Raw genomic sequence first — 21,951 nt, 5'->3', positions numbered from 1 at the left:
TTCCAAAGAACAACGCCAACAGTTTCTTGCAAAATGAGGAAATCGCCAACATGCAAGGTGTTGTTTGAATTTTTACGTATGGCAGCAATCAACCGACAGAGGTGCAGGTTGATTGGAAAATGTTCAAAAGGTATGTGGTTGACATTATGAGCACAGTTACTTGTGATCCAGACAAGTACATAAAATTTGCAAATTCATTACACAAAGACCTGCAACTTAGCTTAGCAAAAAACATGGAAGAAAATTTGGCTTTTACTGATATCAACGTAAACGTGAGCAGGGAAAATAAAATAACCTCTCAATGGTATCAAAAACCGCCTGACACAGGAATAATGTTTAATTTGTTGCAGAACATCAAAAGAAAGATTCACTAATAGGTCAACATTTTGTTGAATGTGCTGGCTCCACGAATAACATTGAGTGGAAAATGCTGGATGCCTTTTGCACATTAGAGAAACTCCTGACCATCGAAGCTATATACATCAGCAAGTTGAAGCCAGGACAAAACACACGCGATGAAATTAGGGGGCGGGAACTGACGCTGAAACATTAGATGCATGATTTCGCTGACCGCAACGGTGACATTTTTCTCTCTCAAAACTCGCTGCTGCCTTGCGACTGCTTGGCTCGACTCTCGTGCGACCAATCTCGGCTTCTGTTCTCGCCTCCTGGTGTTGGCGATCGCGTTCTACTGTCGTAATTGATTCGTCTATTATCAGCGCTGCCTCTGTTATAGCTATTATAGTTTCTATTTCTATCTCCGGTTTCTCTCAAATTACGCTCACCTCCGCGCAGAAATTTTTTAGCCTCGCTCCTTGCGATGAATTCTTTCGATTATCTTGCCTGTTAGATTGGTTAGTCTGCAATGTTCGCACTAAATCATTAATCCAATTAACCAGTTGAGTTTTTTCATTCGACAGAATGGCAGAAACCCGCGGCTCATTATCCGTCTACTCAAATCTCGTGACTGCTTCAATATGTAGTGCTCTTTGTGAAGCTTTGTCTGAAGTCATATCCTCGTCACCCAAGTTCTTTCTCAGGTCGAGAGGAAAACAAATGCTAAAGAGTTAATAAAAAGAGGCTCCAGAATTCCAAAACGTCAACAAATCAACAGTACGATGAAAAAGGGGGAGGCATTCATGAAATGACAGCTATTAACAGCCGTGTAAAATGTACACAAATGATCTGAAACAAAAGAAACTAATCGCAAAGCGCTTAAGTGTGACTTTTATTGTAAAAGATGTGACAACTACAATAAACAGAATGCCCCACCTGTTGCAAAAAGTTGGTCTGAAAAGCAGGGCCGTCAAGTGCCGTTGAGCTACCATTGTGAGAACTGTTATCAAATAAAATGTCAAATTATAAAAGAGAAGCAATACAAAAATTGAAGGGATGTCGTTCGGAAAAATTTTGATTGTGAAAACTCAACAACTTCCAACCAAACTAGGAAACAAAAACTATTTGAATTATAGGTAGATGACATAATTTGCAGAGTGAGTAGAAAACGGCCCCAACAATTTGCTTAAACTAGAAAGCAATTTTAAAAAAGTTTGAAGTTCGGGAAAGGAAGAAATGGAAGAAAAACATGAACTAGATTTCTTGGATGTCTAGTCTACATTGAGGAAAAAAGATAAACCTCATTTAAACGGTTGCAAAAGCCAACACACAATGGAACAATCCTCAATTTCTGGAGATGCGCTCAACCTCAGCATATGTAAAAGTTTGTAGAATTTACTAGCCATAGGCTTTTTTGCACTAGAATCCTAGAATCAACTGTCAATACTCTGACAGAGCTCTAAAAATCGAGAAAAACAACTGTCGAGAAAATCAGTGTCCGAGAAATTGGTCGTTAGACACTGCTAATCAGACCATTAGAAAAATTTTAGGTGATTCTAAAAAGACCACAAAACAATAGCGGTATGCATGCCAATCAAAAAGCTAACACAGATGGGCGTAGCTCGGATTTTCTTACACTATAGAGGCGAATTACGCTTTGGACATAGAGAAAATCTACCAAAAACTACACAACTTACAGGTATCTACACATCACGGAAACTAAAAACCTGCTTACCATCCGTAAAGTCTCTCTTTGACCAACATCCAAAATCTCACGTAATATACGAAATAACGTGTAGTGAATGCGATTTCACCAAGTTGGGTCAATTTGCAGAACAAATAACCACGCGGATGGTAGAGCATCAAAGAAAAGGATTCAACTGTATGTCAGCATTTAAGCGAAGGTTGTGTAATATCACGCGCATTTGATTGGCCCATAACATATCAGTGCAGTGTGCCACAAAAACCTATGGCTCACGAAGCAAAACAAGCACAGAAAGAGCCATTGCTGAACAAGCGCGATGAGTACCGAAGCCAGGAGTTGACATTGAAATGCTAGTAAACAGTTGTCATTTTGGTGAATTCGAAAATTATATTTCAGCAAACCAAAAACTTGAAATGTTCCAAAATGTTACCGACACTGTAAAAAGTCATTACGAAATTCAAATACCTAAATTCAAAGATCTTTAAAAAATCTAACACAAATTTTTAATTTTTTATAAATTTTCTGAATTGAAATCATTTTAATTGTAAATAGATCTTCAAGTTGGGTTTTACATGATGATTCTAGAGGCAGTGAAGAAAATATTTGTACATTAAATTGTATAATTGACTTAGCTTTTTAACAATTATGCGAAAAGACTAAAATAGCTATCATTGGGAAAAATAAAAGACTACAAAACAGCACTCTTCATTAGCAGCGAACTCAATCTTGATGAACAAAAAACTGAAAATCAGCTGATACAAAAATAAGAAAAGATAAGCAGTGGCATCAACAAAAACCAAATAAGAAAATGAAACTTGAAATTGCAGCTAAACATTTACAAAACATGGGCAATATAGAAACTACACTAAACGATCCAATCGAAAGTTTTTCAAACGAATGACTAAAAAATGAGATGAAAATTATAATTTTGGATGTCAGAAGCTTATTTGATATGTATGAAAAAACGATTATCTCTCGCACACTGTCTGGCAATTGACAATAGTTTAGACATTCTTTGTTTAATTGAGATATTGCTAAAAGGTGATATACCAAACGAGAACTTCATCCTAAACGAATATAAAATGCATAGAACAGACATAATGATCAACCATAAATCGAAACATGGTTGTGTACTTGTGACGGTTATACAATTGTCTCATGAAAGAGAAATCTTAAAATGGAGAATGAGTATGGTGCAATCAAAGCTAATCCAAAGGAGGTATTGGTTGCTTTGGGCTGTCATGAAATCCCTAAAAACATTCAATACAGATGGACTGAAGACTCAATGACTTCCCGACAAAAAGCCATGAAGAAATCCATGACTATGCAAAAAAATATGTCCAACAATTATGTTTACTGAGATATAAATTTCGAAGGCACAAACTGAAAAACATATAACACTCTGCAAATTTGAATGTGAAGTAATTGAACAACTTTTGGAGTTTCATTTCCACGAAGTCCAGAAGCAGAAAAACTGAATTCAAATCAAAGCTTTTCTAACAAATTTCCCTAACGCGAAAATCAACAATTGTGACAGCAATGAATACAACAAAATTTTCCAGCCTGACCACACCAGCTTTTGCTGTCAATCTTGAACTGAAAACTGAAAATATGGAAGATCGAAAACAGCACAACTAGGCTTTTATCAAAGTTCAAGGGAAATAATTGAACAGATACGTTGAAAAACATCCTTTTTATCCATATTGCCCTAGCACTGTTGATGAACTTGAACTTGCGAAACAGTGGTGTAAGTGGCATAAACAAGCTCTTACAAAAATGTCTCCAAAACAACCTTCATAGGTTTCACCTTCACCCTCGGTCACGAAAAAAATTTCACAGCTCTTACAATTTGTTTCACCTCTCAAACAAAAAATTGTAAAAAAACACTTTCCTAGTTCACCTGAAAAAAATAAAGAGGTTTAGAAACCGTCTGCGAAACGCGATCAATGTACACCAAGCCGTGTTTTAAAGCAGTTTTTAGAAGGTTCTCTGATCTTGAAAATTACTAAAATCAATTCATAAGTGCAAAAAGTACCCTATAATCAAGATATACAGTGATAAAACAAACTAATGACGATCAATATAAAATCAAAACTTCCAGCAAGTTCTGTTCAAACGCATTGACAAAAAAAGACACCAAATCAGATGAACAATTTATGACAAAAAACGCTGCATGGGTTTGGACGACCTAGGTCTGTTATGGCACAGATTCTGCTGTTCATAGACCTTTAGTACAACGAAGTAGATGGAAGGGAGAACAAACTCTTTGTACTAAATCTTGATTTTTTAAAAAAAAATTGATAGAGTTCTCATGATCTATGCTTGTGCGCCGAAAAATAGAAGATTCGGCGTTGGTGGAAATTTCTTAAAAATACATGCAAAATATTTAACAGATTCCACACAGTATATCAAAGTGAAAAAAGTGTTTCTGAAACCATATCAGCCACAAGCGGTATTCTTCATGGCTGACTGCTTGGACCTCTGTCATTGATTCAATGTAAAGCATTAGGCTATGCAGATAATTTTGAAATAGAATCTTCTTAATAAGTCTCATTTCACGAGCAACTGTAAAACATTGAAAAGTAGTGCTCAAAGAACAAAATGAAGTTAATGAAAATAAGTGTCATAAATCAATCACAACGTTTGAGGAAAAGGAGCAAACGATTACTCGAAAATCCAAAAATATCTATATAAAATTTTTTATCTGCTGCTGCTCAAAAGCTTTGCAAAAAATTTTCGACGAAATATGAAACTACTTTCGCAAAATGGTTCCACCGAATACAAATTAGTTTTAGAAAGCGCCGATCAGCGAGAGTTCAATTAGTCAGTTAGCCAAAAAATACAACGATACGTATGTAAGTATCTTGAGTCCACGAAAGATAAATACAACGATACGGATACAACTATATTGAGTTCATGAAAGTGTTGAGAGTACTGTATCTCGATTTTGCCAAGTTGCTCGACAAAGTTCTACATGGTAATCTCTTGATATATCTGAAGAAAACTAGGAACTTTATGAAGCAAAAGAGGTATTAAAAAATGTATAGTCGACAAAACAAATTTTTGAATAACAAACATCATAAACAACCCTGCTCATCTCAAAAACGTGGTCAGGTCTGCAGTGCATTCCGCCATCCAACATTACACGATCCAACGGAGAAAACAAAAACTTCCCAGAGCTGTCTTTTGTACTGAAGTTTGGCCAAATAACCAACCGATCGCTTCGTCAAGTATTAAACTCCCAAGCAAACATTGAATACAAAATTTCATCAGAAATTAGTGCTCGAAAACCAAACTCAGTTAATTGAAAATAAATGTCATATACTCTTAACCAAAACGTTTGAGGGTAGGGAGCAAACCTTTACTCGAAAATGCAAATGTCCTCTACATAAAGGCGAGGAAAAAGATTTAACCATAGTCATAGCCCCAAAGTTGTCATGGATATTGAAGGCTAATAAAAGTTGTACAAAAGCATGGGAGGCCTTTGACTACTTCAAGAGAAATGTATCATCATAGCTGGCAAAATGACTGAACAAAATGCGTAGTTGACCTATCTGATAGCTGTGAAAAGCTATGTCTCACTTACGTGGTTTGCAAATAAATCCAAAACGAAGTCAACAGACGTTGTTTTGTATGCCGCAGGTGCCGTTGAGCTACCATTGTGAGAACTGGTATCAAATAAAATTTCAAATTATAAAAGAGAAGCAATACAAAAATTGAAGGGATGTCGTTCGGAAAAACTTTGAATGCGAAAACTCATCAACTGCTAACCAAACAAGGAAACAAAAACTATTTGAATTATAGGTAGAGGACATAATTTTCAGAGTGAGTAGAAAACGGCCCCAACAATTTGCTTAAACTAGCAAGCAATTTGCAAAAAAAGTTTGAAGTTCAGGAAGGGAAAAAGTGGATGAAAAACATGAACTAGATTTCTTGGATGTCTAGTCTACGTTGAAAAACAAAAAGGTTTTAAATGGTGCCAAATGCCAACACACAATGGAACAATTCTCAATTTCCATCTACTAACCATAGGTTTTTTGCACTAGAATCAACTGTCAATACTCTGACAAAGCTCTAAAGATAAAAAAATAATGTCGGGAAAATCAGTGTCGGGGAAATTGGTCGTTGGAAACTGTTAATCAGACCATTAGAAAAATTTTAGGTGATTCTAAAAATACCGCAAAACAACAGCGGAATGCATGCCAATCAAAAAGCTAACACAGATGGGCATATCTCACATTTTCTTACACTATAGAGGCGAATTATGCTTTGGACATAAAGAAAATCTACCAAAACTTACACAAGTTACAGTGATCTACACATCACGGAAAATGAAAACCTGCTTACCATCCTTAAAGTCTAGCTTTGACCAACATCCAAAATCTCACGTAATATACGAAATAACATGTAGTGAATGCGATTTCACCAAGTTGGGTCAATTTGCGGAACAAATAACAACGCGGATGGTAGAGCATCAAAGAAAAGGATTCAATGGTATATAAGCTTTTAAGCGAAGGTTGTGTCATCTTACGCGCATTTGATTGGCCCATAACATATCAGTGCAGGGTGCCACGAGAGCCTATAGCTCCCGAAGCAAAACATAAAGCACAGAAGGAGCCATTGCTGAACACGAGCGATGTGTACCGAAGCCAGGAGTTGACATTGAAATACTAGTAAACAGTTGTCATGTTGCTGAATTCGAAAATTATATTTCAGCAAACCAAAAACTTGAAATGTTCCAAAATTTTACCGACACTGTAAAAAGTCATTACGAAATTCAAAAACCATTAATTTATTTTTTTTTAAAAATTCTCTGAATTGAAATTATTTCAATTGTAAATAGAATCTTTAAGTTGCATTTTACATGCTGATGCTAGAGGCAGTGAACAAAACGTTTGTACATTATTTTGTATATTTGACTTAGCTTTTTAACAACTGATGGCTTGGTGATTTTACTAAAAAACTGCGCCCTTACAGCCGAAATTGATTGCAATTATGCAAAAAGACTAAAATGGCTATCAATGGGAAAAATAAAAGACTACAGAACAGAAATGATCTCAACCCTGATGAACAAAAAACTTAGAAAGAACTGATACCAAAAGGTGAAATGATAAGCAGTGGCATCAACAAAAACAAATAAAATTTGAAACTTGAAATTGCAGCTAAACCCTTACAAAACATGGGCAATATAGAAACTACTCTAAATGATCCAAACAAAAGTATTTCAAAGAAATGACTAAAAAATGAGATGAAAATAATATTTTTGGATGTCAGAAGCTTATTTGATAAAAAAACCGAGCAACCCTCGCAAACTGTCCGGCAATTGACAATAGTTTAGACATTATTTGTTAAACTGAGATATGGCTAAAAGGTGATATACCAATCGAGAGCTTCTTCCTAAATGACTATAAAATGCATAGAAAACACATAATGATCAATGATAAATCGAAACATGGTTGTGTACTTGTGGTGATTAAACAAATGCCCAACGAGAGAAAAAATCTTAAAATGGAGAACGAGTATGGTGCAATCAAAGCTAATCCAAAGGATGTATCAGTTGATTTGTGCTGCCATCAAATCCCTAAAAACATTCCGTTCAGATGGATTGAAGACTCAATGACTTCCCTACAGAAAGCCATGAAGGAATCCATGACTATGCCAAAAAAATTGTCAATTGATTATGTTTACTGAGATATAAATTTCGAAGGCACAAACTGAAAAACACATAACACTCTGCAAATTTGAATGTGAAGTAATTGAACAACTTTTGGAGTTTCATTTCCACGAAGTCCAGAAGCAGAAAAACTGAATTCAAATCAAAGCTTTTCTAACAAATTTCCCTAACGCGAAAATCAACATTTGTGATAGCAATGAATACAACAAAATTTTCCAGCCTGACCACACCAGCTTTTACTGTCAATCTTGAACTGAAAACTGAAAAAAGAACATCGTTAACAGCACCACTAAGCTTTTATCAAAGTTTAATGGAAATAATTAAACAGATACGTTGAAGAACATCTTTTTTATCCATGTTGACCCAGCACTGTTGGTGAACTTACGAAAAAGTGGTGTAAGTGGCATAAAAAACTCTTAACAAAAACGTCTCCAAAACAACCTTCATAGGTTTCACCTTCAACCTTCGTCACGAAAAGAATTTCTCAGCTCTTAAAATTTGTTCCAACTCTCAAATAATAATTTGTAAAAAATAAATTTCTAAGCCACTTGAATAAAATAAAGAGGTTTAGAAACCGTCTGCGCAACGCGTTCAATCAACACCAAGTCGTGTTTGAAAGCAGTGTTTAGAAGATTCTCTGATTTTTAAAACCACTTAAAATCAGTTCATAAGAGCAAAAAGTACTCTATAATCATGATAAACAGTGATAAACAAACTAATGACAATCAATATAAAATCAAATGTTTCAGACGCCTTTCAATTTCTTTTCAAACGCCTTGGCAAAAAAATAACAAATCAGATGAACAATTTATGAGAAAAAACGCTTCAGTAGAATTCAAATTGTAACAAAGATATGAAAATTTCTGAGCAAACTCCAACAAACAAACATAATTCTCGGCTCTGATCGAATAGGTAAGACGGTATCGAAATAACTTGAAAGCTTTGTCAAAATCACTAATCATCATTTTCAAAAGCACGACAGATAATTTTCATCATTTTAGGAAATCAGAGAAACGATACCGTCCTATAAATCTGCTCTGCAAATTGTCAAAGTTTTTAAAAAACTCATCTTTGCCAAATTTTATGATGTTATGAAATCTAAATTTGATTAATCAAAGCATGGGTTCAGACGACATAGGTCTGTTATGACACAGATTTTGCTGTTCATAGACCTTTAGTACAACAAAGTAGATGCGGAGTCAATATTGACTGACATCCAACAAACTGAAAAATACTTTATTTATGAAATTAATTGAAGTCCCAAATACTCGATCCTGATTGGTTGAAAAAAATACCATTCCTTAATTGTTTAACTGTTTCCGTTTCACTCTTTTAGTTGGATCCTATCAGAGTCAAACCTGATATAATAATAAAGTATATATCTCTCTCTCTCTCTCTACTCCGCTCTTGTTTAGTTCGAGATATACGTTAGACTTTACCATTGGGGCCCGTAATTTGTCTACTGAAGCTCAGATAGAAGAGTAATAGACTAGAGATCTAGAACTTTAGTTAGTCAGGTAAGCCTTAAGATTATATAAATTTCTTGAGACACTATAAGACCTCAGTGGAGTAACCTCGCAAGGTAACCCTACTCGAGACACGTCTTATCTGGTGCGACCAGGTGATCGGATTCAGAACCGAACCATCCTAACCATAATTTTTTTTTTATTTTTTTAATCGTCATAACTGACGTATTATTAAAAACTCAATAGACTTAGTTTATACATAACGATAAACAAATGGCTACCAGCCATTTACCACAAATGACCACCAGTCATTCACTAACACCACTTACAATCTCTGATGATCGTCCGGATGGAAACCGTGAGATTTTTTGTAGAATAATACTAAACTTGAAGAATAACGTCTTTAAGGAAACAAAACATATACTACCGATTAACATCCATAGAAACCATCTGTCTCATTACCTACCGGCAATATTACTAGATGGAGATCTAAACAACCAAAACTATACATTTACCCTCACAGATGAAGTAGGAAATTGAAGATCATTTTATAATTTCCACAATGAAACCACACTAAAAAGTATGTTCAAAATATTTGTGAAAAGACACGAAGACTCACAACTCACAAAAACTCACAAAACCGCGGAATACCTATCGGCAAAAAATTTATATGGAAAAACAAAACAAACACCATCAGTTAATGATAGATTACGCAATGATATAACACAATTTAACAATTGGTTGACAAGAATCATTGAATTGAAAACAGAACTCAAAACAACAATAAACGATACAGTTAAAATTGTATTGGAATTTACATTCCTTTTCTGGCTAGAGAACATAGAAAATATCGACGAAAAAAGAAAAGACGTCGGCGAAACATATAAAAAAGAAATAAAAGGGTTAAAACAAGAGTTAAAAAACCTCTGGGACCCTGAATACTATTCACCAGATTTTGAAAGCATTCTAGAAGTTAACTCAGACAACTTGAATTACATAATAGGGCTGGATAGTAACATAACGATCATCGATCAGGGACAATCTGGTTCAACAACATTATGTTATTTAAAAAGCATGACATCAACATCTATACCAAAAGACATTCAAACCAATACAAGTTTTCAAATGAAACAAATATCAACAATAAAACCTGATAAACCATTGACATCAAACCTATTCGGATTTCAAAATCATGCACTTGAAGATGGAACATACTTTTCCGATACAGATTATAATGAAGTAAACTTTGATAAACGGCTACCACAATCAGTAAATCAACGAACAAAAAGAAAGGATCACGAGCAATCACAAAAGTATTATAATAATAAACAAACGAGCAGTAATACACTAATTAATAACAGAGAACAATACAACTTTCAACACAATTATCAACACAATTGTGAACAAAAAACTCAAGATCATAAAGAATTAAAAGATGAAATAACAACAAAAATAACAAATCACACCAACAAATTACTAGATAACTTAGAATATAAATTTGCACAAATGAATGAAAATATAGAACGAAAACAAGAAGAAGTGCTCGGAGTGATGTTTGATAGAACTAACAAAACACTAGAAGAGATCAACAGACAAAATAATGTAAGACTAGAAATCAGAGATTTTGAAACAAACAGTATACAAAATAATAGACAACCAGAAACTCAACCAGGGAGAACTACTTCAATAACAACAGAAGAAAGAGAAACTACGGTCACGGAACCGCCTCTACCTTTCTATAAACAATTGACCTCAATGAGTTTGAATGAAGAACCACAATTAGAACAAAGCATAAGCAGCGGTTCAATACCAACAACAATAAGACCATTTGACGGTACAGACCCAGCATACACTGTTGAAAAATACCTAAATAGTATTGTCTCAGCAATGATCTTTAGTAGTGGCATAGAACCAGTAAAAAACCAGGACACCAACCGTGGAAAGTAAAAAGAGCAATTTTGATCCTATATACTCGACAAGGACCAGCTCAAAAATGGTATTCTACATTACCAAGTGAAACCAAATTGGATTGGGAAACATTTTGTAAAGATTTTCTGACAAGTTTGAATCGGAAAAATCAAAACAACAGGCAAAAATAGTATTACAACAATTACAAAAGCATACAAATGAATCACTACGATCAGTAGCACTACTCATTGAAACTCTAGTAAAAACAGCATATTCGCTATACGCTGAATATTATAGAAACAGTGTAATGAATCAAACATTCATTAGATGTTTTGATAATGAATTAAAAACAACACCATTAAAAAAACATGCAAACCATAAACGAATACCAAGCGAACCAGAGACGCCATTCAAAACATTAGTCGATAAAACAGATCAAATGGACTTAACGAGAACAATAACAAATAATCACAAAAGACTGTACGAAATCAATGAAAGCACAACAAATATTAATAAAGAATTAAAAGAAATGAAGGTAGCACATAATAGCACTAATAACTTTAATCAAAATGACTTAGAACAATTCGAAGGTACAATTTGTAACGTACTAAACGGCATTAATAACACCTACGACTGAAAAAATTTCAAGAGAAGACCAAAATTTGCATTATTTTGCAGTTCTTGTAGTTCCTATGGACACACCAAGAAAGATGAATCAAAAGACCAAGAAGCGAAAGCATAACCAGACAGAAAGAAAGATCATTCTACGGACATATGAGAAATAACCAAAAACTTACCGAACAGACAAATTGACTCAAACAACGTAAATGGACGACAACTACCTTCTACATCAGCCGTCAATAACAATTCAAGAAGCAGAACACCATATAGATCACAATCAAGAAACGAATACTACAATAGATCCAACAGTAGATACAACTGAAACTATCAAGTATCTCGAAATTACAATAGAAGTAACAACGATAGAAGCATAAGTTACAACAGAAATAACTACAAAAAAAGCAGCAATAACAGCTATACCAGAAATAATAATTATAATAGATATAATAATAGATCTAATTCCTGGTATACAGATCGTAGTAACTCAAAACAAAATTCACCATATAATAGAAATAATAATAGTAGCAATAGTAATAATAGCAACAGACAAAGACAATATAGCAGAGACTCAACTGGAAATGATAGATATAGACAAAGATCAAATAGCATTAATAATAGATACCACTCAAACAATTACAATAAAGATAATAGAAGAATTCATCAAACAGAGAAGAAAATAACCGATACCATTCAAGAGACAGAAATAACGATAGAACCAATTATAACAACAATAATAAAAATAGAGTAAACAATATAGATATACAAACACAAAACGATGACCCACCGGGAATCGATGAATGTGAACACACATCAGAATCTTCAAACGAAAATGAAGAATTTGGGATAAATTCTACAATGCAAACGAGGTTAAATGCAATACTATAATAAATACATTAGAAAGCAACCTAACTTGGATACTACCGATGTATCAGTGTACTAAACTGGAACAAGACTTCAATAAACAAAAACCAATATTAGAGATTGATTTCCTCTTGGATTCAGGAGCAACATTAAATTTATTAAACGAGGATACATGGAATTAAATAAAATACAACAATCCGGAAATACAACTCGAAAAAGCTAATAAAACAATTACAGCAGCAAACAATACATAAATAGAAACAATTCACTAACACTCAATTTAAACCCGGAAAAAGTAACAAACGGTAGAAATAAACCTCAACAAACCCTCATTATCTACTTCTACGTAACACAATCTAACCATAATATCCTTGGAACTCCATTCTTCAAAAAATATATAGAAACGATAAACGTGAATACAAACAAATTAACCATCAATACAAATACAATTATGGATAACGATATTACTTTCCTCATGAGTAGTACAAGAAGCTACCCATACTAATCTCGAATCTACCCAATTTTCAACAAAGAACCAATTTATTTCGAAAGCAACCAACATAAAGGTGTAATATTTCTAATACCTATATTCCAACGAATGGAAAAATCGAATGGAAAACCAATTACGGATCACTTCATTACTTCGAACCAATGAATAAATACCAAAACATATCATTTGCAGATGTCAAAGATCTGTCATTAGAAAAAGAGCACACTTCGTGAATATATTTCTAATAAAGAAAAATCGACACAAAATAACCATAAATAACGGATTAATTGGTTTTATACATCCAAATATAACATTCAGAAAATACAATGAAGATATGTATCAAACTAGCTCAATAGACCTCTTCTCAGCATTGTAACATTTAACATATGAAAACGAAAATGACATAAATGAATTTTTGAGTATACAGAAAAACGAAACAATCGAACAAGTTGCAACATTTGAAAGAAAACCTAATTTTAAATGCAAATTTAATAATAACAAATATACAGAAACAGAAAAAAAATCATTCAAATGTTTGAACTCCAAAATTTCCATTTAACACGAAAAATTAATATGAAACAGTAGTAACAATCATACTTACGTACAAACAAGTTTATGCAACAACAATGTGTGATGTAAGAAAAACAAACTAAATTAAACCTACCATTCAAAAAGGACGCTATTTTCAAAAAACAAAGAATTAGTTAAGTGCCAATACATTTCAGAGAAAGAATCCAGAAACTACTAGATGTCTTAAAGAAGTATGACATCATTGCACCAGTAAATAGAGAACAACTATCTACGGGAAATACATTCACAAACCCAGTAATCATATTAAGAAAAGGCGAATCTTTAAAAAATGTTCTAGATGCTAGATATCTAAGTAGCATGATAGACGAATCAAAATGTAACTGGCCAATCGAACCAGTTGACGTAGCTCCAACCAGAATAAACGGAACAATGTTCACAACAGCAGATCTAAATAGTTGGTATAACCAAATACCAATGGACGGACAATCAATGAGATACACTCATTTTTCAATAGGCAATGAACAATATTGCTTCAAGCGACTATTCTATGGAATATCGATAGGCCCAGCAGCCTTTGCTTCGATTTTAACCTACTTCCTCTACCCTTTAATCCGAAAAGGAACTTTGATAACATACGTAGATGATATCTACATTAAGACTAACTCATACGAACAAATGTATAAAACACTACAATAATATCATAAAATACTACTGAAAGAAAACCTTAAAGCAGCACCTGACAAAACATATTTCATGTTGAAAAAAGTCAAATTTCTTGGTCACATCATAGAAGACAAAAAAGTAAAACCACTTACTTCAGGAATTGATGATTTTCAAAAACTAGAACCACCAACAAGTATGAAAGCATTACAACGCTACGTTGGAACAATTAACTTTCTTGCAAAGTATGTTTACGGCATGCAATCATTTTTACAACCGTTGTACAACCTCTTACATAAAGAAACCGATTTCAAATGGACAAATGAACATAAAAAAGAGTTAGACGAAATGAAACGCACAAAAATATATAACCTGGAAATAACAATGCCCGATACAACAAAACCAGTCTACATACTAACAGATACTTGGAAAACAGGCATCGGAGCAGCATTATTGCAACAACATCCAACTGAAAAGAAAAGAAATTAATCTCAGCCAACTCGAGATTATTTACACCAATAGCAATGCGACTCTCAACATTAATTAGAGAGTGGTCAGCAATAATAATTCCTCTGACAGAATATGGATTCTTACTTACAGGCTCACGCCACCCAACTGTATTATTTACTGACCCTAAACCAAAGCTTTATCTATTTACTCAGAAAAACAAACCAAACCATAGTGTATATAGATTTCAGTTAATGTTAATAAAATTTCCAAAATTAAATATAATTTGGACAGAAGGAAAAAAACTAGTATTACCTGACCTTTTGAGCAGATAAATTGATGCAGAACATTTCACTAAATCACAAGATATAACAATAAAAATCCCCGATAACATCAAATTTTTCTTTGCAAAACCCCTTTTTGCAAACAACCTCGAATGCAAATATAGCATTTGTAATAACACAAATGACGAAATTCAAATAAAACACACTATCCAGTATAAGCCATTATACATAACAACTACTTCGAAACAAACATTGATAAAAGTGAATACCAGCCAATTTCATTTGAAAAGTACAATACAGAAACAAAAACAAATTTAATACCGAAATGTAAACCAATCATTGAAAATTGACAACTACCAATAGTAGAAAAAGATGACCTCATAATTGAGACAAATCAGAAAGGACCATAAGCAACACACCTTGATGATGAATACCTCAGACTAATAAATAATATCAAAACGCAACAAAAAACAAATTACGAAAATGTGAATAACAGAAATTTTCTATGATGAAAAAAACGAAGATAACAGAAGATCTGATAAAAGAAGCACAAATTTTGGACCCAGTTCTTCACAAAATAAAAATGTGGAAAAACATAGCAAAAAACACGTTCAGTAACAAAGACATTAGAGGAAATAAAGGAATATTTGCCTACTTTCAAAAGTTCAAATCAATCATAATTGATGAGAAATCAGAAATAATTAAAATCATCATTATCATACACAAAAAATCAATAATCAGAATTTGTTTACCACTGACATTATCGCACAGTGCATTCCATGAAAACCATTGCATTGACCTAGTAGGTCATACAGGCATCGAAAAAACAAAAGGGAACATAATGGAAAGATATCACTTCCCAAATATTAACACTTGGATCAAAATATTAATAGCTGATTTCACTTAATGTCAAACAAATAAAGTGTTTGCGAACACAAAAACAAAAAGCAGACAAGAACAATTAGCAACAACAAAAACATATTTCAACAAAATGTTAATGATTGATACAAAGGGACCTATCAATCCAACATCCGAATGAAATAATTATATATTTGAAAAGGTTGATGCATTTTCACACTACGTAACGATAATGCGTGCACCAAAGAACAATGCATATTATGCCTTCACTGTATTATTTGAACATTGGTTCATGAAGTTCGTATTACCCGAAGAAATTTGATCAGTCAACGGATCAAAATATATTAGCACAGAATTAACACATTTATTCAACTATTTCGAAATCAAATTCAAACCAAGCACAACCTATGCACCCTGGACAAATGGATTGGTAGAAGGAACAAACAGGATAATTGGTCAATTTATCAGAACATTATTGAATGAAAAATATAACAATTGGTCAAGGAAAGCAAAATTATTTCCTTATGCATATAACACACAATATCGAACACGATTAGGCATGTCACCGTACGAAGTTGTTTTCAACCAGAAACCACGAAAACCAACAAAGATAAAACTTGGAACAACAACAGATGAGATTGGAAATTGCAAACCAACAGAGACAAGTGCGAGCAATACACAACCAACACATGCTCATTTAGAGAAACAATTTAATCACCCAAACACTGCAAAACTAAAAAAAGGAACATTCGCTAAATAGTTTCTTGACAAAGAGAAACATTAAAACAAAACATATCATACAATAACAAAAACTCTTCAAAACCGAAAAAAGTTAACAGATGAAATGAATCTTAGATTCAGAACAGCAAAACCACTGGAGAAAAATACGTTTGTATTTTAAACAAATCAACAACAAGTTGATGGAGTTTCAAAGAAGTTATTACCACTGAAAACAGGACCTTATCTAATAATAGATAAACCCATGGAATTAACGTATATACTGAAGAATAATAATAAAGAACATATAACAATACCCAGAAATCACACCTTAACGTATTATCCTAAAGAAAAACATATAAAACTAGAACTATTATCTCCTTACTGACGAAATCCCGACACTTAAACAACCGAATATACCAGGTAAACGAAAATCAGATATACAACAAACAGAAAACACCGATAAAACCCATAAATACCTTCTTCGATAAAGAAAGATAAAAATATTCTAATTAATTTAATTAAACTCACAAACAAATAAAAATTTTTTAATAACTAGTTAGCATACTATTATGAATCGTTGAAATACTATTATGAAATACTGTTATAAATCCAGTTGAAAGCCTATTATAAATAAATTATTATAAATAAATTATAATTCCTTCTACTATACCAGACAACTATTCTCGGAATCTATTATTTAAGAATATACAATCCCAGACTCTTCTCTTTGTGGGAAATCTCTTTGTGGGAAATCTCTTTGTGGGAAATCTTTTTGTGGGAGATCCAGTATCCTACTATTCTATTTATGTGCCACCCAGTAATCTACTACTCCGGACTTGACCTATGAAAAGTTAAATAACCTATCAACAAATGAAATATTACTGAATTACACAATTCATTATATTAAACCTTATTGATTTAAAATGTTCCATCTATACCCACATCTACAGAACAGCGTAACCCGAACCAAACCGTAGACCCCCCTAACCGTTGAAACAGAATGCAAAAACAAATATATTAAATGAACCAAACAATAATATAAAACAGTCAAATAAAAGGTAAAAATAAACTAAAAAGTGTTAATCACAAACCTAACCACTAACCTCTAAAATGAATTTAAACTGTAATACCAAAATAGAAAATTAGTAATAACCGTCTTTAGTAATAACAGTTTTCAGTAATACTAACCTACCAAATACCATTGAGTATCCAAATATACCCAAAAATACCAAATACCTAACCATATTAACACCTTTTAGTAAAAGATAAATATTAACACCAATAAGCAAAATCACCGATAAATAAAGTAAACAAGAGTTAAATATTACATCAAACATTTTTTCTTCTTCACCTTCTCTTCTTGACAATCATCTCACCAACACTGTCATCTCAACAGGAAGGTCAAACCAACTCAACAGCACTGTCGTAGGACACTGACTCAACAACTCTGTCATCGAACACTGCCACCAACGCCGTTTCCATCATTCACCTCCATAATCCACCTTCGTCATCCATTTCACAATAAACAAAGAAACAAATAAACAAATAACAAAGCAACATCGAGGTTCGTATATAACTACGATAACCCTCATTAGTACTGATACTAGCCCATGGATCCTCCACTAATGAATGTAAAAAAGGTCTCAAGTAAACAAAATATTCAAATCATAATTAACAGTAAACAAAGCCCCAAGGTGTATTCACACAATAAACAAACAATCAAAATATAAAATCCAATGAAAAAGATTTTCAAAGGATTAAAACTGGAATAGACATCATTGAATTGTTGAAAGTACAAACAATAAACAATGTAAACAAAATAACAAAATAACGTCCCGTTAATAATATATCAGGATCAAAAAATTCCTAACTAAACGGCAGTTTGATTGTTTCATAACTAAATGGCAGTTATATACTAAACAGTATGTGAAATAAACGGAAGTGATAACTCCTCTATGTGCAGCTTCTCTCTGTACACAATACAGAAATAACATATTCCACAATAATAACAAATAAAACGTTCACTACTGAAGAAGTCCATCGCTGTAATTCCATAACACAGATTGAATAACACAATGTAGTAACTGTAAATAACACAACTGTGAACTGCAGTAACTGTGAACTGTAGTAACTGTGAAATGTAGTAACTGTGTAGTGTAGCAACTGTAGTGAATAACATCCTTTCATAACTATAGAATAGAATAAAATCACGTACGAAAAATGAAATACGAAGGCCGTAGTACAAACATCGTCCACACATTCAACGTTGAACACACGTTGCACGCTGACTACCTAAAACACAGGAAGAACAATCACGTCCACATTCATCTATTCTATTGAAAGTATAATGTTAAATGTTAAAAGTATGAAAAGATATACGTACCACACCCACGTGCAGATTTACATCTTTGTTATTTATCAAATGCGTGAATGCAACAAGGAGCTAACACGTGCTATTTATATCAGATTTGTCCCCAATTTTTCATATTGTTATTTGTGATATGTTGACCCTTGATCTTTTGGAGAAATAAATTATCACAGCAGATAGGTAGTTTAGATCGAATGTCATAAGAGGTCAAGGAAGTTATAAATTAAAGGTGATCACCATGAATGTAAAAGTGCGGTTATTTGGGGTAATAAATAGGAACTGAGTTTTGTGTTAATCGCCACAGTTGTCAACCACTATTTCTAATTTAACTATTCGATTACAATATTTGTCTCTGCGTTCCCATTAGCCGACAGGTTATGGGCCCAGAGCTTTTCTAAGTTAAGTAATCAACCCCCTATGTAAATAGAAAAACATTGATGCTGCGCTTCTTTGCCACATAAGAGGGTCGCTGAAATAACTGGGGGAGGAAGACAGAGAAGACAAGGAGACACAAGCCTTGTAGTCAAGAATTGGCCAAGTGAGACCAGAAGGAGCAAGAGTAAGAAGCTTGTGTAGCTGGTTGAGGGTCATCAGTTGTGGAGTTTGAAGCTTGTGTAACTGGTTGGGGGACTTCAATTGTGGAGTTGGAAGCTTGTGTAACTGGTTGGGGGACTTCATTTGTGAAGTGAGCAGCTTGTGCAGCTGGTTGGGGGACTTCATCTGTGGAGTCGAGAGCTTGTGTACCTGGTTGGGGGACTTCAATCGTGGAGTGCTATGTGTTTGTAGCTAAGCAGTGGATTCTGCTTGTGAAGTAAGAGTGAGCGGAGCTGTTGTGAGGGATCAGTAAGGAGCGCGGAGGTTCAATTGTAAAACAGAGCTGTCGGGGAACCAGGATTGTTTAGTATAGCTGAGAACAGCTCAGCTTGAACAACTGTTTCATTGTTCAAGCTGTTTCATTGTTCAACAAGTTTGGTTAAAGAGACATAAGTTGGTGGTAAAACATTTCTTAAATAGGACTAGGATTAGGGTTCCAGTACATTATCCTCGAAGCGTGTTGGTATCCTCATCGTGCTTAATCACGGCAGAAAAACCCTGGCTCAATGTCAATGTCCTGCTTTCGATTTTGCCAAGGATATTACAGAACTCGAACAGAACAAAAGTGCTAACCTGGTGCTATAAAGCATTTTTTTGACACACAAACATAACGACTCACCACTTCGTCGTCCTATAACAAAGCCACCAACAAGCAACAGATTCAAAAACGCTGTCGAAAGGATAGGAGTTTTGATCTAAGTCCAAACAAGATTTTTTCACAGCCCTACTCTTTTTACGAAAGAATATTTACCTAGAGCAGTACCTTTAGTAAACCCATTCAGAGCATTAGATTTAGAAATCCAGCAGCCAGTAAACGTATTTGTAGACAATCAAGCTTGTATTGCTCTTAGTAGTTTGGCTCTAATAGTCGACTTTCGACTAAATTCCGAACGAAGTGCACTTTTAATGCAAAGTGCTTTGTCTTTCCGTGATTCATCGAATTTTTGCCAAGAGCAATACAAGCTTGATTGTCTACAAAGACGTTAACTCGCTGCTGGATTTCTAAATCTAATTCTCTTAATAGGTTTACTGAATGTACTGCCTCTTTACTTGCCTCGACTACGGCGTTAAGCTCAGCTTCAGCTGTTGAAGTAGATACACACTTTTGTAACTTGCTAGCCAAACTGATTGCACCTGAACTATTATTAAGTTTAAATCAAAATTCACTTGTACTTTTTCTATTGTCTATGTTGCCTGCCCAATCTGAGTCTGTAAATCCTGTTAACTCTAGTTTCTCACTTTTTCTAAAAACCATCTTCTCTGATTTTGTCCCTTTTAGGTAACGTAAACACACTTTTGCAGCGTTCCAATGTCGCTTTCCAGGATTTTAAACAAAAGAACTTAATAAATTAGCTGCGTGTGCAATATCTGGTCTACTCGTTAATGCCAGATAAATCAGGCATCTCACTATACCCCTATAGTCACATTATTGCATTTCTCTATGCTCATTGCTGCCTATTTCTGGTGAATCTAATTTTGACAGTTTCAGGCTAACATCTAATGGTGTTTCCAGTGTTTTCGATTCGCTCATGGTAAACTTCTCTAGCAATTTTTCTACATAAGCTTCTTGACTTAATTTTATTTCGTTTTCTGTTCGCTCATTTTTTATATTTAAGAACCAACTAAGATCTGCGTAACTGCTAACTTGAAATCGCTCACTAACTTTATTTTAAAAATTTTCGCAAAAGTTTTTCTGCAATCCTAATATCACCATATCATCTACCCAAAGACATACTAATCCCTCAATAGCATTTTCACCTTTCTTTATGAAAAGACACTTATCTTGAATAGCAGCTGTGAAACCTAATTGGCTGAGAAAATTTTTGATTGTTGAGTACCAATTTCTACCGGACTGGTTCAATCCATATAAACTTTTCCTCAACTTACAAGTTAATGGATTTCCTTGCTTGTCAAATTTCTAGAACCCTTCGGGCTGTTCCATGAAGATTTCTTCTTCGATGTCAGCGTTTAAGTTTGCTGTTTTGATATCCATTTGTTTCAACTCGGTGTTTTTATATAGTGCGTAGCTCATCAGTACAAGAATTGTTGAGAGGCGTGTTGTTGGTGAGTATGTTTCGTTGTAATGCCGACCTGGAACTTGGCTAAATCCTTTTGCTGCGAATCTTGACTTATACCTTGTTATCTCCCCGCTAGGACCAAACTTAAGAGCAAAGTGCCAGCGGCTACCAATGGGTTTATTTCTTTTGTTCTCTACCAGTTCCCGAACTTTATTTTCCACTAATGAGTTGTATTCCAATTTCATTGCTTCGTACCAGGTTTTATCCCGAATTGCTTCATCAATAGACTTAGGTAGTAATTCGTTCTTCACAATTTCGCCAAGAAAGGGTACCGGCTTTAAGTCTCTATCACTATCTGACTGATGCTTGTTGACTATCTCCTCCTTCATTTCTTTAACTTTAATAAACAT

Source organism: Convolutriloba macropyga, chromosome 5 (assembly GCF_964194025.1).
Source record: "Convolutriloba macropyga chromosome 5, txConMacr16.3, whole genome shotgun sequence".
NCBI lineage: Eukaryota > Metazoa > Xenacoelomorpha > Acoela > Convolutidae > Convolutriloba > Convolutriloba macropyga.
This window is presented reverse-complemented; position numbering follows the sequence as displayed.